At 36.9% G+C, this 15,696-nt stretch overlaps 1 long non-coding RNA gene across 4 annotated transcripts in view; it reads right to left on the reverse strand.

The window, feature by feature from the left end:
- Positions 1 to 607: 607 nt before the first annotated feature.
- The window catches only part of LOC121874415, a 145,225-nt gene continuing 130,136 nt past the window's right edge, over positions 608 to 15,696 (reverse strand). For all 4 annotated transcript variants that reach the window (XR_006090413.1, XR_006090412.1, XR_006090411.1 and 1 more), the window contains 2 exons: positions 6,371 to 6,658; positions 608 to 3,386 (listed from right to left, as the gene is read on the reverse strand). This is a non-coding gene — a long non-coding RNA (uncharacterized LOC121874415). The remainder of the gene's footprint in view (positions 3,387 to 6,370; positions 6,659 to 15,696) is intronic.

Raw genomic sequence — 15,696 nt, forward strand, 5'->3', positions numbered from 1 at the left:
GACCTCTGAGAGAGTTACAAGCTCAGCCGTCTGTTGTCAACAACAGGTTGACTCATTATTGAATAACTTGGTGAATAAGTTGGTGTTATTCATTTGGGTGAATATTTATAAAACAAAGGTGCTGTTACAGGGGTAAAAAACTAGATTATGTTTAATTTTATACATAGGTGCTACTTTACATGCTGATTAAGGATCTGGGTTGACAATTTAAAAATTCGAGTAATTTGTGTTAATTAATGACCTTTGAAATAATTAAATATATTTAAAATGTCAATTACACTCTGCCCGTAAGTTTTAATCAGCATGTCAACAGTGTGTAACAGAGCCAGTACATGCAGTATCAAAAGCCAGACAGCAGTACTTGTCAACAAATACATCATATGCAACAAAGAGCAACCCAGTATCAGTACCTATCATAACAGAGCCAGTACATGCCCAGTACTTGTCAACAGTGTGTAACAGAGCCAGTACATGCCCAGTACTTATCAACAGTGTGTAACAGAGCCAGTACATGCCCAGTACTTATCAACAGTGTGTAACAGAACCAGTACTTGCCAACCTAACCTAACCTAACCTAACCTAACCTAACCTAACCCAACCAACCCAACCTAACCTAACCTAACCTAACCTAAACGTGGCTACTAACCAAAGTTAACCCAAATTCGTTCATAACATAAAAAAAAACATAATTTCAACGTCGATTTCATATATTGTCAACAAAGGTGAAAATTTACCAACTACCTCCAGACGACCCAACACACTGACCTTAATTAACCCTTAAATACACTCTCTCACTCATTATAATAAACATCAACAACTCCTAACTATCATTTAGGTTATATTTATGATCTAATAATAGGAATAATTGTTTTACCGACGACTCAAGGGGGATTATTTTCCAGGGATGGGATGGTCGTGACAGCAGCAACGTCCTCCATCTTCGTCTCCTGTGTTGTGTTAGTCTACCTCATGACGTAGTGCCAGAATACTCAGACGGGAAACTCTCCATTGTAACCCTGTGATGAAGATTTTTAGTTTTACTCTTTTAATCCAGATGGCGCTCACCACCTTATTTTTTTTTTTCGTTTTAAATGTAAAGTCTTTTATATAATCATCTATGACCATCTATATAAAATTGTATTAATATGTTATAGAGTTTGTGATGAGAAATTGATGTTAAAATGAGTTTACTATGAGTGAATATTACCTAGTAGCATTATGGTTGTTAATCTTTAAATGAGAATAAACTGGTTACAAACTCACCAAGCTAGATTAGTCAGACTTGCTAAATGGCAACATAGAATAAATTTGATGACGGATAATAAACTGAAGGAAGATGTTCACTAATACCAAACTTATGACAATTGTAAACAGTTTAAACAAAGAAAAATATCATACTGAGATCAGATTTCTTTATATAGGGATAAAACTCTTTAAATATTGTCCCTTGTATGAGAAACAACATATTCTTCTGTCATCTATTCTAAAAAAAAAGAGCGAAATGAATATAAATAATGAACTAAACTGTGATTGAATGTTATATACAAATATTTCTATGAATAAAATCACCTAACATTAATATTTACCCCCAAAGAACAAAAAAAAACGTGAATATCAATGGGTAAAATAAATGTTTGTTTCTCCAATGTCAACAAATGGAGGACAGCTTTTCTGGATTCAATCAGAGACTTACAGCCACTCTCGACCAGGATAGACTTGATACGATCCAAACTGAATCCTGGATCGGTGAAAAGTGCAATGAAAAACGGGGCTTGACCGCTCGCTCTCTCTCCACCCTCTGCTGGCTGGACCTTTTGACCACAAAGAATACGCCCAACTCCTGCTCTGTTGGAGGTGTGTTGGAGCATGTTGGAGTAGTGTTGGGGCGGTATTGGAGTAGTGTTGGGGCGGTATTAGAGTGGGGTTGGAGCATTGTTGGAGCGATACTGGAGTACGGTATAGTTAAACTGATTTATATAACAGGTGTGTTTCATCATCAGGTAAAACTAATCAGTGAGGATAATCTTGATGGCGAGGTAGTGTTAGTGTGGGCATTATTTATTGTCTACGTCAGGGATGTTGATTTTAGTGAGAGGTGGGTGAGAGGTAAAGAATATGCCACCTGTTCAGTCTCCATGTTCGAGTAATTACCCACCTGTCCCCGAATGCAATGGTGCTGGTGTAGACTGTCTTGGAAATAGAAAATCGTTATCAATAGTGTTTTAATGTGTGTGTGTGTGTGTGTGTGTGTGTGTGTGTGTGTGTGTGTGTGTGTGTGTGTGTGTGTGTGTTTATTGGAAGTTCGAAGCACAATATCACTTTTAGTGTCTGTAAATCTTTAAATCTTGTTCTGGTTAAACCTCGACAATAGATAACTACAGTAACTAGTTTCATGCCTCAAGTGCTTCAGGAACAAACTGGTGGATATTCCTTGAAGGTGCTGTTACATAATTTGGTTAAGTAATGAAACAAGTATACAAAGTATTATAAGTATGTGAAAGAAGAAGTTTAAATAACACAGAGGAAACTTTAGATATTTTTCCATAAGTCACTAGAGCATAAAATGAATTTACATATAACATCACTATGAGAATAAATTTACTGAGTGTATTGATAGTGAATTTTTCTACCTTTCAGTAATAAACACACTCCAATTAGTTTAACAACAGATCGTCAGTGTTGATTTGATTCTGTAATTCTTTGGAGGGGTAAATACATCAAGAACATTAATAATCAAAATAAACATCAAAGAAATAATTTAAATAGTTTTAGAATATTATTTGTCTATTGTTTATGTTTAGTGAGACATAGAAAGGTAATTAAAGAATTGTAATCCCCATGTCTAACATTTTGAACAGGTAGGAAAGTTAGTTTTATACCACCTAATATATAATACATACACGCTACACAACACAACACAACACACCACAACACAACACAACACAACACAACACAACACACTGACGCACATCACTCGTCTATGATATCAAATAAAACCAACGAGTCGTATATATGAGATTATTTTACCTTCAGATTAAAACTCCAAGGGTCATAACTCGCCAGGGAGACGAGTTACAAAGAGGCAGATATCGGTATTGAAAACCTCTCAACCAAACATACTTTTATCAGACCAACAAATAAACTTTCGCTCTTAAAACTCTTAGAATCAACTCTCATTCAGAAATAGAAAAGAAAATGAAGGTGAGTGAAGGTGGATACAAATTGGACCCATTGATGAGAGAGGAGACGATGCTGTTACCTTACCTGAGTGTAATCTGTTGCTCCCACGTTACCGTACCTGAGTTATATCACGTTGTTATCTCACTGTCGTAGATGTTGGTAAATATTTACTCTTCCTGTTTGATCTTTGGAGACTGATTCTTGTTCTGAAGAGGCAAAGGAATGTCAGTAAATAGTTTTGGTCATTAAGTAAGCATGTGTTCCTTGTATTAGGTTAATCACTGTACTAAGACTCTCGTTCTTGTATATCAGGGGAGAAGAAATAGCTACTGACGCTCTACACACAACTTTTAAAGCTATTAAGAACATAAGAACATAAGAAAATAAGGAGTCTGCAATCGGCCAGTTGGTCTGTGCATGGCAGCTCCTGTCGAGAGTTACTACCACTCTCTATCATCCATGAATCTATCTAGCCTCCTTTTAAAACTCTCCAGCGTTCCAGCACTTACTACAAAGTTGCTAAGCTTGTTCCACTCGTCCACCACCCTATTTGTGAACCAGTTCTTCCCATCTCCTAAACCTAATCTTATCCAACTTGTTACGAGTCCTATCCTGCTCGGATATTAGAAGAACTTTATCTATATCGCCTTTATTGATTCCTTTCATCCACTTAAACTTCTATCATATCTCCCGCACTCTTCGTCTTTCTAGGAATGCAAGTTAAGTTTATTTAACCTATCCTGATATGGAAGGTTTCTAAGTCCCGGAATCATTTTCGTCATTCTTCGCTGCACGGACTCTAGTGAATTTATATCCATTCTATAATAGGGGCACCAGAACTGAACCGCATAATCGAGGTGCGGCCTGACTAGCGCAAGATATAGTTACAGTAAGACCTCTACACTTTTATTACTGTGTGGTAATGGACAGTGCCACGACCAACGAGTGTATAATGCTATTGACACTTAGAACACCAAAAGAAGTATTCCTCTCAAAACAATTTTACTTCCAGATAAAATATATAAAATAGACATTTAGAAATATCCAGTTTTAATGAACGTGTAAACTATATAAAAAGAAAAAATTATCTGCTGAAATTGAAAAAAAAAATATTTTTATATAATGTGTCGTAGTGTTGATGCAAAAAGTAAGTTGAGTCTATACATCAAGCTTAGCCATATGTCTTAAGAGAGTTAGGCCACTGTATTAAACTATCCTAACCAAATTGCCTTTCACCTTTATCCTCGCTTTCACCCCATAATCCTCGCGTCAGTCAAGGGAGCACATTATTCATTGACTAAAACCTCAATATTTTGGTCAGGTTAAGTCCGGGAGACCAGGCGCACAGCCAATTATTCACACGAGGAAGATATTGACAATGTTATGAGTTTTATTACTTTGTTAGGTCAGGTCAGGTAAGGTCAGGTCAGGTCAGGTAAGGCGTAAGGTCAGGTCAGGTCAGGTTAGGTTATTAATGTTTAGCCCACAGATTTTATTCATTATTTTGAAGATTTACAAGAGTTTAATTTAATATATAATCTCTATTTGGCAGCATAATATATAGTAATTTATGTAGTGTATATTTATATATTGTTATACGTGTATATTTACAGATCTAATTATCAATAACAGTAAGTATATGCTATAACAGATTTATTTTATTTTATTAATTAATGACAAAGAGAATAAACTTTACTTTATTGTTTATGAATAATTTGAATTTTATTAGAAAACTTTATAAATTAATTCTTACATTTATTTACTCTTGGAATGAATAAATAAACACACACACACACACACACACACACACACACACACACACACACACACACACACACACACACACACACACTATATAATATAATACAATGTCCTCGCAGTCTTTCTCCACCCCCCTAACCTTTTCTCCATTAACTCTAAGAAAATCGAGAAGAGGTTGGTGGTTCCTGAGAGGTGTGACAGGTGAGTGGTATAATTAACCTGTTAACTACTCCTTAAGTGGTTGGAATTACGTCTTTAAATACCTGACCACACAGCCACTAGGAGTTTAAAAAGAGCATCGATTAAATTCACCTCAAACAACGATGATGATAGTTCAGTTAACGTGTGGGGGTGGTTGTCCATATCCTGATGAACTTTGACCTTTGACCTTTAACTCATAGTCAGATATCTATAGAATCTCACGTATGGTGTCATGTATTTCATCACGTTTATCTCTTTTCTAATCTTGGTATAAATCCGGAGTTTTCTTGTATATAGTGACCTTTCTGTTCACCCTTGACCTGTCAGATTTAAACCTCGTCTCGATATTCACGTGTATTTGTGATGTATATGTGAACACTATCCAGTTGTTCACTCTTGAAATATACACAAGGATTTTCAGGTAATAATTAATGATTTTTTGTGTTGACTTGTGACATCCAATTCATTATCAAAACTAGTTCATCAGTTGCAGTCCTGAAGGGTTAAATCATCGTCATCAAAGGGTTGAATCATCGTCACCAAAGGGTTGAATCATCGTCACCAAAGGGTTGAATCATCGTCACCAAAGGGTGAATCATCGTCACCAAAGGGTTGAATCATCGTCATCAAAGGGTCGAATCATCGTCACCAAAGGGTTAAATCATCGTCACCAAAGGGTTGAATCATCGTCACCAAAGGGTTGAATCATCGTCACCAAAGGGTTGAATCATCGTCACCAAAGGGTTGATTCCAGTCTTACATATTATACACCTGAGTCTAGGAAATAAATATACACTACAGCTTACTGCAAAGTGGATCCTTCCAAAGCTGATTATTTACGCTTGTCAAAAAACATTTACCTCGACTCTCGGTACTACAAACACCTTCAAGGGACGAAACTTAAAAATATTTTCTTTTAGCACCAGACGATTTTATTTAACACAAAGAGGATCCCCGTACACAAGGGGTCAGTAGACTATCTCCACTGGCCCCTGAGCTGCCATCACTAACCAGTAAGGTGTAATGGCTGGAGTGATGGAGCAACAAGACCAAGTACAAGAAAATATCAGTTTTGTTTTGTGGGGAAGAGGGAATAGATAGTTAGATTAACTCTCATACATCAAAAAGAAAGTTGAAATATTAGACTGACCTTACGTTTCATGGTCTGTAGAGTATAAAGAGATTGTAGTGGATACTCTCCCCTACAACTGCTGATTTGGGCACTTACCGTCCGCTTACAAGCCAGGCAGCAGCGACTTCCACAAATCAGCCCTCGCGTTCGAACTGCACGGTGATTGGTCAGTTGCCGACTTCATCTTACCCAATCAGCAGCATTTCTCATCTTTGCATTTAGATTCTTGATCCGGCAGAATGATAAAAATACCCCCCTGCCTCGCACACAAATGCAGACGGGATGGTACAGGCTAGCGTGGATGACTTAAGAGCTTGTTTTTTCCCTTCCTCCTCCTCCTCGCTACAATCCTCACTCTCACTGCTTCTCCTTCACTGCCACTGTCTGAAATTACATCACCATCAATAAAAGGTACATTATGATTGGCTATTAGATCACCTGCAGATTTTTCCTCTGTCCTATGCACTCACTGTGGCTGTCAGGCACGAGAGAGAGGGCGACGTCATCTGTCTAGGGGGATTGGAAACACGTCTCCTAAATCGATCTAAAAGTGGAATGAGTAATTTTAAAAGAAAATAACAACATGAAAACATCTGTCAACTCTTGTTCTCTCTTCCTATTGGTGTTGATATTGAAACAGTTTATTTAGCCAGAAAAATACAGATACAGAGGCGATAATAATAACACTATTAACATGGATGTATTTAAGCCTATGGACGGGATTATTGGCCCACCATGTTTTTAAATATTAACAGGGAGAACTTTGTACTAACAGATGGAACCAGCCTTCCTTTATAGTCAGGTAAAATAACTGGGATAAACCTGCCATTAAGGGAATGTAAAGGGTTATATATGGGTTAGTTTTTCATATATCACCATTAAAAGATACAATTCCCACACACACACACACCAACCCACCCCCACACATCAATCCACACACCAAAACATAAATAAATTATAACTACAACATTAAAAAAAACCAGAAACAAAAGGAAACTAAAACATAAACACAAATCGTAGTCATAAAACTTAATCCTAGTCAGAGAGACATACGTGTTCACTCACCCAGACTCTACTGTCCCCTAACCTTTACGACGGATATAAAACTTTAATTGTTAGAATTCATGGGACAAGAGTTAACTGTGTAGAAAAATGAGTCAACATTGTAAAAGAATATTACATTAATTAAGGGAAGGAGGGAGGAGGGTAGTTACCTTTGTTTTTTCCTTACCTGTAGAGAGAAAGTTCATGATGTTTTAAAATACTTTATGATGACAAGAATGAATTAGGTACGTAGCCCAATAATGTGATTTGTTTATTTACGTTCGTGTGGAGAGAGAGAGAGAGAGTTGTCGATCAATCACAAATAAAAATTACGTACACTGATTAGCTGTAATTGACGTGTGTGTGCGTGTGAGTGTGTGTGTGTGTGGACAATGTCAGAGTCTTGGGTGAGTGCCAATGGAGAGGAGGATTTCGAGGTGAGAATGGCAACTGTCTTTGTGTCAACGGAATGAATGAGGAAGGTCTGGAGGTGTTATTGCCACACACACACTCTACTGGAGATAAGGTGATGTTTATGGTAGCGCAGCAGTGAGTCGGTCTGGTGTTGTGTGTTTCAGACTACCAGGGTCGTGACACTGTGGGTTTTAAAAAGTAATTATTTGATGAGGTGTGTTAGAGCCTCTTAAAAAGATGATTTCTCCCGGGGTCCTGAAGATCTTTGACCATATCTCTTAATAATTTGTGTTAAAGTTGTAATAGGAAGCTTTTTAGAAGACTTTTAAGATATTAATAACATCTATACTATGAGAATTTTGGTTCTAGGTATTAGATATATTTTTTGCCATAAGAGTTACTGATGTAAATGTTTGTTTTGAATGTAATAGTAAAGTTTAGTTCTAATAGGAGGCAACATATGATCATTTTATTCGTCAAGGACTTTTGGTCACTGGTAGAGATGTAACACTAAAGGAATTGAAATAAACTAATAAAAAATGAGATGACACACTAGGTAATAAATGGTGTCAATGATAGAAGAAGACAGAGAGATGAATACTAACACAGAAACGAACAAAAAGAGACAGGTGAAAAAATAATAATTCCCTCTTCACGTCATAATAAATAACTTTAATCACTTAAGCCAAAAACTAAAACCTAAATAAACCTCCATAAAACCAAACAATTAACTTATAATAAAACCACATCTAATTCCTATAACAAACCATACTAATTCCCTAATCAATGGCGTAATAAAGAAAATAATGAAAGGTTTGTGGATTCATTGTATGGAGTTTGTGTTCTCAATGCCATCATACAACGGCCAGGGAGGGCGGGAGGAGGAAGGAGGGGTGGAGGGTAGGGGGTAATTTCCTCATTATATCAGGGATGAGTTGAAGGTCAGGATACGGGTAGAGATTGATGAGGTTTGATACTGTCTATTCTCTGTCTCCTGGGTAGGGGTGGGGGTTGTGTGTCTAATTGTCTGTCTTTGTACCTCTGTCTATCCATCTGTCTACCCTTCCATTTGTGTGTCCTTCCGTCCCTCCATACCATCTCACTCTACGTCATTACTCCATCCAAATGTAACACAATTCACTTCACAGGTAAAGAACAACATTTCAGTCAATTCCCTTCACATCTGACAGAGTTACGGCCCTTTTGAACGCTAGAAAATCTTGTCATTCAACGTTATCATATTTTTCGGCAGTAAGCAGTTAATAATGATATGGCCTGTTTTACTACGTGTTATATCCCTGATTACTACACACTGTTTATAGTCCATCATCGATTACCAATTAGACGAGATATAACTCTTCATCACGTTTTATGAATCGCTCTTGTGGCGTTACCATAACAACATCAGATATACGCGATGAAACACGACCTGGAATTGTATAAATTAATAGAGATAAATAAATAATTAAAATAATCAACAGTACTTTTATGGCTTAGGATAACAATGAGTGACCACGTATATAGCAGTACTTGAGGTATATATATATGGAGATTCTTTTGAGTCGATATAAAAGAATATTGATATGTAATATATTCTGTTTGTGGTTTGTGAGAAATCATATATGGAATTTTGTAGATGGGGTTTATATATATCTAGATTATTGTAGGAAATACTTATTAGACTTTGAATAGTAGTAGGAATAATAATAATAATAATAATAATAATAATAATAATAATAATAATAATAATAATAATAATAATAATAATAATAATAATAATAATAATAATAATAATAATAATAATAATAATAATAATAATAATAATAATAATAATAATAATAATAATAATAATAATAATAATAATAATAATAATAATAATAATAATAATAATAATAATAACAAAAACAGCAAATGTCAAATTACAGCAGTATTGTAATAAAAACCATTTCACTATAACACGTAACTCGGCAAAATATGTCAAATAACTGGATTTTCCCAATGAGACTTTTCACATTTTTCAACACAGTGTTAAGAGTCGAAATACCGAAGGAAAAAAATCGGTGACTTTGGGAGGGCAGCCAACTCGTTCCCTCATAAAACGGTAAGGGGAAACGGGGTGGAATTTAATCAAATGAAACAGGCTAGTCAGTCCATGTACGTTTGAGGCAATATCCACACCTGACAAATTTGGAAATGATGTATTGGGGAAGGAAGGAAGGAGGAATGAAAGGAAGGAAGGAAGGAAGGAAGGAAGGAAGGAAGGAAGGAAGGAAGATGACCAGACAACACACCTCTCAAACTTGTTCTTCTCCAATTATTACACAACACAAAGCCTCATTTAACCACTCAGTAGACAAGTGTACAGTATAAAATTCTAACCTTTAACAAACTTTAACATTTCTTTACATACACAATTTTCACACTTTATCACACAGACTGTTAGGTCAGGTGTGTGGGAGATGTGAATGGTGTCGTCTTAGGAGTATTGTACGAGTTACTGGATATACTGTAAGCTTTTAAAGGCTTTGTTGCTTATCATTGGTTGAATCTATTGACTGTGTATCACTGTTTGTATACCTCAACTGTTGGTGTATGTTGTGTGTATGCCTGTTCTGTATATATACATGTATGCCTGCTCTGTCTATAGTATATACATTAACCTTGTCTCTGATAATCTTGCCTGGTGGGGGATCGATAGTTTCTGAATATCATGATGGCATTTCTCTTCTATGTAGGCGTGATATAGATCTCCCTCCGTCTCTACTTCACCGACCTCAAATGTGACATCAAATCAAATTATGAGGTTTGAAATATAAGTTAATCGTATTCTTTCTTTGTAATGAAACAGAAGTAAGAATAGTTATCTAGTTAGACTCAGCAACAAATGTACTCCATCATAATGTTAACTGAATATTTAAGACAATATGCATCCTAGATTCACCAGCCACAAGAGTTATAAGGCTGAAGAATGTGGCGCGTGAGGTGGGTGCTCAAGATATTCATGAATTTCTTTATTATTACGACGTGGCCAAGTAATATACTGAGGTAATTTGATAGGTTCTCAGATAGATATTACCTCAACCTGACAAAGAAAGGGAGTGTGTGTGTGTGTGTGTGTGTGTGTGTGTGTGTGTGTGTGTGTGTGTGTGTGTGTGTTAATGTTTCACTCACTCATCCACATCATAAAAAATTATTCTTTCAAATTAAATTACTTTGAATATTGCAACACCACATCACAAGGTAACTCAATATGGATTACATCAATAAAACACAAGTGGGAGGTAACATTAGGTTGAATAAAAGTTAATTTACTTTTCACAGTTCAAAAAATATTACATATCCTGTACTTAACCCTGAGACGAAATTATGATATATATCCCAGGATAAATATGGATTAATTCCCTGACAAGTTTTTCCGTGTTTATTAATGCATGCTCTTTCTCAAACACCTTCAGCTGGTTCTCAGTGTTGTGTGACCTCGCGGCGTCGAACACAAAACTTCATTACTGGAACAAGTCTTTTTGACAGGTCCTGCCAGTTAAGAGGTTTACAGTTTAATTGTTTGACTGTTTCAGGCTTAATCAACTCCGCCCCCACACCCTTTCAATGCCAACTCAGGCTAGCTCCTAAGTGGTTTTACCGATATTGTTCTTGGTAGAGCGATTTATCTTCATCTCACAGTCAGTTCTAATGAAGGGAACATTTTCTTGTACATGAATAGGATTGGACTTTGCGTTTCCATTAATAACAACTAATTGTACCCCGAGGGAATATAACATCAGAAAATAACCTTCACACAAAATAATAGAAATAATCCACGAAATAACTAACTAACGAATTATTATCAACAAATTAATTATTATTTTGTTTTACATTTTAACATCTACGGCATTGACACGAATATTTGACCTGCCAGTTGGATGTTGAGTCAGATAAGGTGAAGTATACACGCACGTCAAGTACAGTAAAGTATTTCATCACTAACAGGATTCCATTACAGTTGGATCAGTTGAAGAATGTGAATCATAGTTTGGTTGTGATGTAACTCATGTTTTATTTATTCAATTTCCACTTGCTATTGTAACTGTATTTCCACATTGAATTTGTAGTAGGTGTAGTGGAAGGTCATCATCATTTAGGTCACCAAGGTCATCCACTACAGCAATGAACTCAGTATTATATCACCTTCAACCTTCATCTACTCTGAGTTAATTTCTCATATTACCATAAAATATAAATATAAAATCAATTACACTCCAACAAATGAGCGTTTTAATACAGTTCAAACACGTAGTCAAATCTTGGTGTAGTTTTACCGGAGACTTGTTCCTGTATACTGTTGTGAGGGGGAGGGAGGGAGGGGGTCCTGCAGGTGGTGTAGGTGACGGACTTGGGAGCTTCGTACTTAACATATTTATATTATATGTTTCCACAACACTAAAAGAGGCATAATAATTGACTCTCATCTGGAGTAACCTTGTATATATACCTAGGAATATATACAAACATACATAAATATGTTATTTTTCGTAGTATAAACACAAAAAAAGAGTTTATTCAGTCATGATGTAGACCAGAGAGGTAAACTGGTCTTAATCGTTAGTGAAAGAGAATTTGCTGCTGTTTCTCCTCTGGTTGTCAAGGTAACGAATCCCCGTCAGTTCCCACAACACCCGGACGACTGTGGTGACGAGCTGAGACTCCTCCCCACACACACACTAAGAGAGGATAATGTTTTAGGATCTGTGGCTCGAGTTAAATACCAAAAATACTCTACACAGAGGATACCTATCAATCGGGGTATTAGAAAGTGGAAATTTTTTTTGGGTGTGTATTTGGGAAGTAACAACTGTGATGATATATGTACGGAGGAAATTAAAACAAGAATAGAAGCAAAAAGGAGGATTTAATAATTTAAAAGATATAATGAAAATGAGACACTTACAGCAATCTGACAAAAATGGCTGCTGAAAGGACTGATATCTGGGTCAGAAGGGTGGACACTTTTAGCAGACACCAGACAGAGGTTGGAGGCCTTGTAGTGTTATAGGTGAATGTTAAGAATAACCTACACTGACAGGAAAACAAATGAAGAAATATTAAGATTAGCAAAAGCTTTAGGAGAAATACTTGAAATGTACAGAAAAAGAAAAAATGAGATACTTTGGTCATATAATTAGGGATGAGGGGAATAATAACAGAAATATTAAAGGGCAAAGTTGAGGGTAGGAGGCCAGGGGAAAGGGGAGAGAGAGAGAGAGAGAGAGAGAGAGAGAGAGAGAGAGAGAGAGAGAGAGAGAGAGATTATGGTGTCAGTGGTGTCATTCATCTGTCTCATGTGTTTGACTTGTCGCTTCTCTTTGACTTCACCTTTTCTATTCAATCCGTTTCAAGTCAGTGGCTCTTATCTCAAGTCAATGATGTGGCTTTTCTCAAGACGGTCAAGAGGTTCATAGCAAAGTCTATCCCCCAGAAGACTCCGATCTGAGTCTTTGAGCTTTTTTAGTCTTAAGCCTCATAAGCAAGTTGTGTGTGTATGTGTGTGTGTATGTGTGTGTGTGTGTGTGTGTGTGTGTGTGTGTGTGTGTGTGTGTGTGTGTGTGTGTGTGTGTGTGTTATAATACATAAGAACATAAGAAAATAAGGAGTCTTCAATAGGCCGGTTGTCCTGTGCATGGTTATATGAGTGGAAAATCAGATTAATGATTTGTTCTTCTATAACATTCAGGAACTGGTGGATTAAAAGGAAGTTCATCCCTAATGGTACTCCATCTAAGGTCTACTCCCACTATCGTTAAGCACACCTGTTAATGTCCTAATTAGACTGATGAGTGTGCATAGGTAAGTGTACTACAAGGAGAGAACTTAAGCTTCCATTTAGACACAGAATTGAAGCCGGAAACACGCAAACAAAACAAAATACAGCATAAATTGGGAAAAATAATAAATAAACAGTTTAACAGCAGCAGTAAGGTGTAGTATCATGACCTGAGGTAATTACGTGTTTTTAAAAATATACCTGAAGTGTGAAACCATGACCTCGTAATCAAAGTCCAGGGAGTTGAGTGAGCCGCTGGCACCCTCGTTAAGCTGCTCTCTCTCTCTCTCTCTCTCTCTCATCAAGAACCTCGCTACAGCCACGTAAAACTCTCCTTCCACATATGAGAGTCATCTGCCTGCACAAATATTCAACTCGGGATCACCAAAACGCCATTCCCATTCTACCGAGTCAATAATGTGTACTAGACATTTCAAAGAGGTTCAATTTAATGCTTGTCAACCATTGTATAATATGAGGATTATACAATGAATAGATCATTATGATATATCCAAGAATGAGGTAAGATCTTGAGTGGAATATTGAGGAGAGTAAATTAAAAAACACAAGTTCTTATTCACATTAACAAGCTTCTTCGTGTTTTATTTTTTGTGTGTGTGTGATTTTTTAGAATTAGTCTTAATGGTGAATAACTACCCAAGGCTGATTACATTGGGGGTATTTTTATAGTTACAATTAATAGCTTAATGAATGTTTGTATTTTTTATGAATGGTCGATGGACTAATTATCTTCATCGCTGGGTCACTGATCTACCCGGAGAACCATTTATGGCTTTCATTTCTTACTGTCAACACCCCTCCCCCCCTCCCTGTCAACACCCCTCCCCCCCTCCCTGTCAACACCCTCCTCCTCCTGTCAACACCTCCCCTCCTGTCAACACCCCTCCCCCACTCCTGTCAAGTCACTCCTCCCCCCTCCACTAGGCCTAACAATAGCTGATGACTGTTTCCTGGTCAATTTTGTTAATGGAAACTGAAGAGAGATGGTGTAGATGGCACTGTACTCGACCACCTTTATTTCCTCAACTTTAAGGTTAGTTACCCATTCACCTTAGCACAACACAAACCAATGACCTTTAGGACAGGAGGCGACCGTTGTAGCCAGTCGACCTCCACACACCCCTCCAGCACTATTGTTATTAAACACTTTTACAAAAATAGAAGAATTTTTCCAGCGTTCACTTTTATTTTACTTTTCACAGTGTTAGCTGCGTTAAGAGGAGAGTTCTTTGTTGGACCTTATGTCTTTGCTTTTATTCTTCGTGGTTATATATCTCAATGACTTCCTTTGTTTTAATCTCCCTTTGAGTTTCCTTTTGATATATGAATACTTTAGGTGATGAGAACGTCATGTAGAATGTTAAAGCTTACGTCATTCTTCTCCTCTGATGATGATTCTCACTGTTTAACTCCCTCCCTAAGAGTTTATTTCCTCCGATGTGATTAAAAATTGTGTCCTCTTTCTTTATCTGCCTCGAGTCTCACTGCTCTTTTGACACCATGTTATTGTAATCGTTTTAGCCAGGTAAAAAAAAAGACGACACCTGACTTTACCTGTGACGACGCCAGGTGTGATATATTTAATTAGTCGAGTTAAGGTAAAATCAACTTACTCTTGAGGTTTGTTTATGTTAGTTTCAGTCCTTGATGGTGGTTTGGTGTATGGATGTGTGTGTGTGTGTATGTGTGTGTGTGTGTGTGTGTTTATAGGAAATCACTTTATGTCACCGTAGTTTCTCGATAAAGATTCAACATCGTTATGGACAAAGTCTTTGGACCCATAACTTCGATTTCCAATCTTCAGTTAATAGGATCCTTCATCATATGGTTTTTATCTATTTCTCTTAAACCTTTTTATCGAATTTCCACTGGTAGCGAGAAAACGTAAAAATGTACGATGGAAAGAGTTAAAATTTGATACCAGTCTTAAATAGCCATTAACTTCATAACCCAACCCAACCCAGCCCAACCCAACCCAACCCAACCCAACCCAACTCTAATAACAAGCTGACGTGTCTCCACTACAAAATACAGGTAAGATCAACTTTAACTTGATATACCAACCTTAATGGGCAGTAATTACGACACAGGTTGGTCTGGTTTGGCCCCGGGAGAACTGAGAGGA

This window comes from Homarus americanus, unplaced genomic scaffold (genome assembly GCF_018991925.1).
Source record: "Homarus americanus isolate GMGI-L3 unplaced genomic scaffold, GMGI_Hamer_2.0 scaffold43349, whole genome shotgun sequence".
In the NCBI taxonomy this organism is placed as follows: domain Eukaryota; kingdom Metazoa; phylum Arthropoda; class Malacostraca; order Decapoda; family Nephropidae; genus Homarus; species Homarus americanus.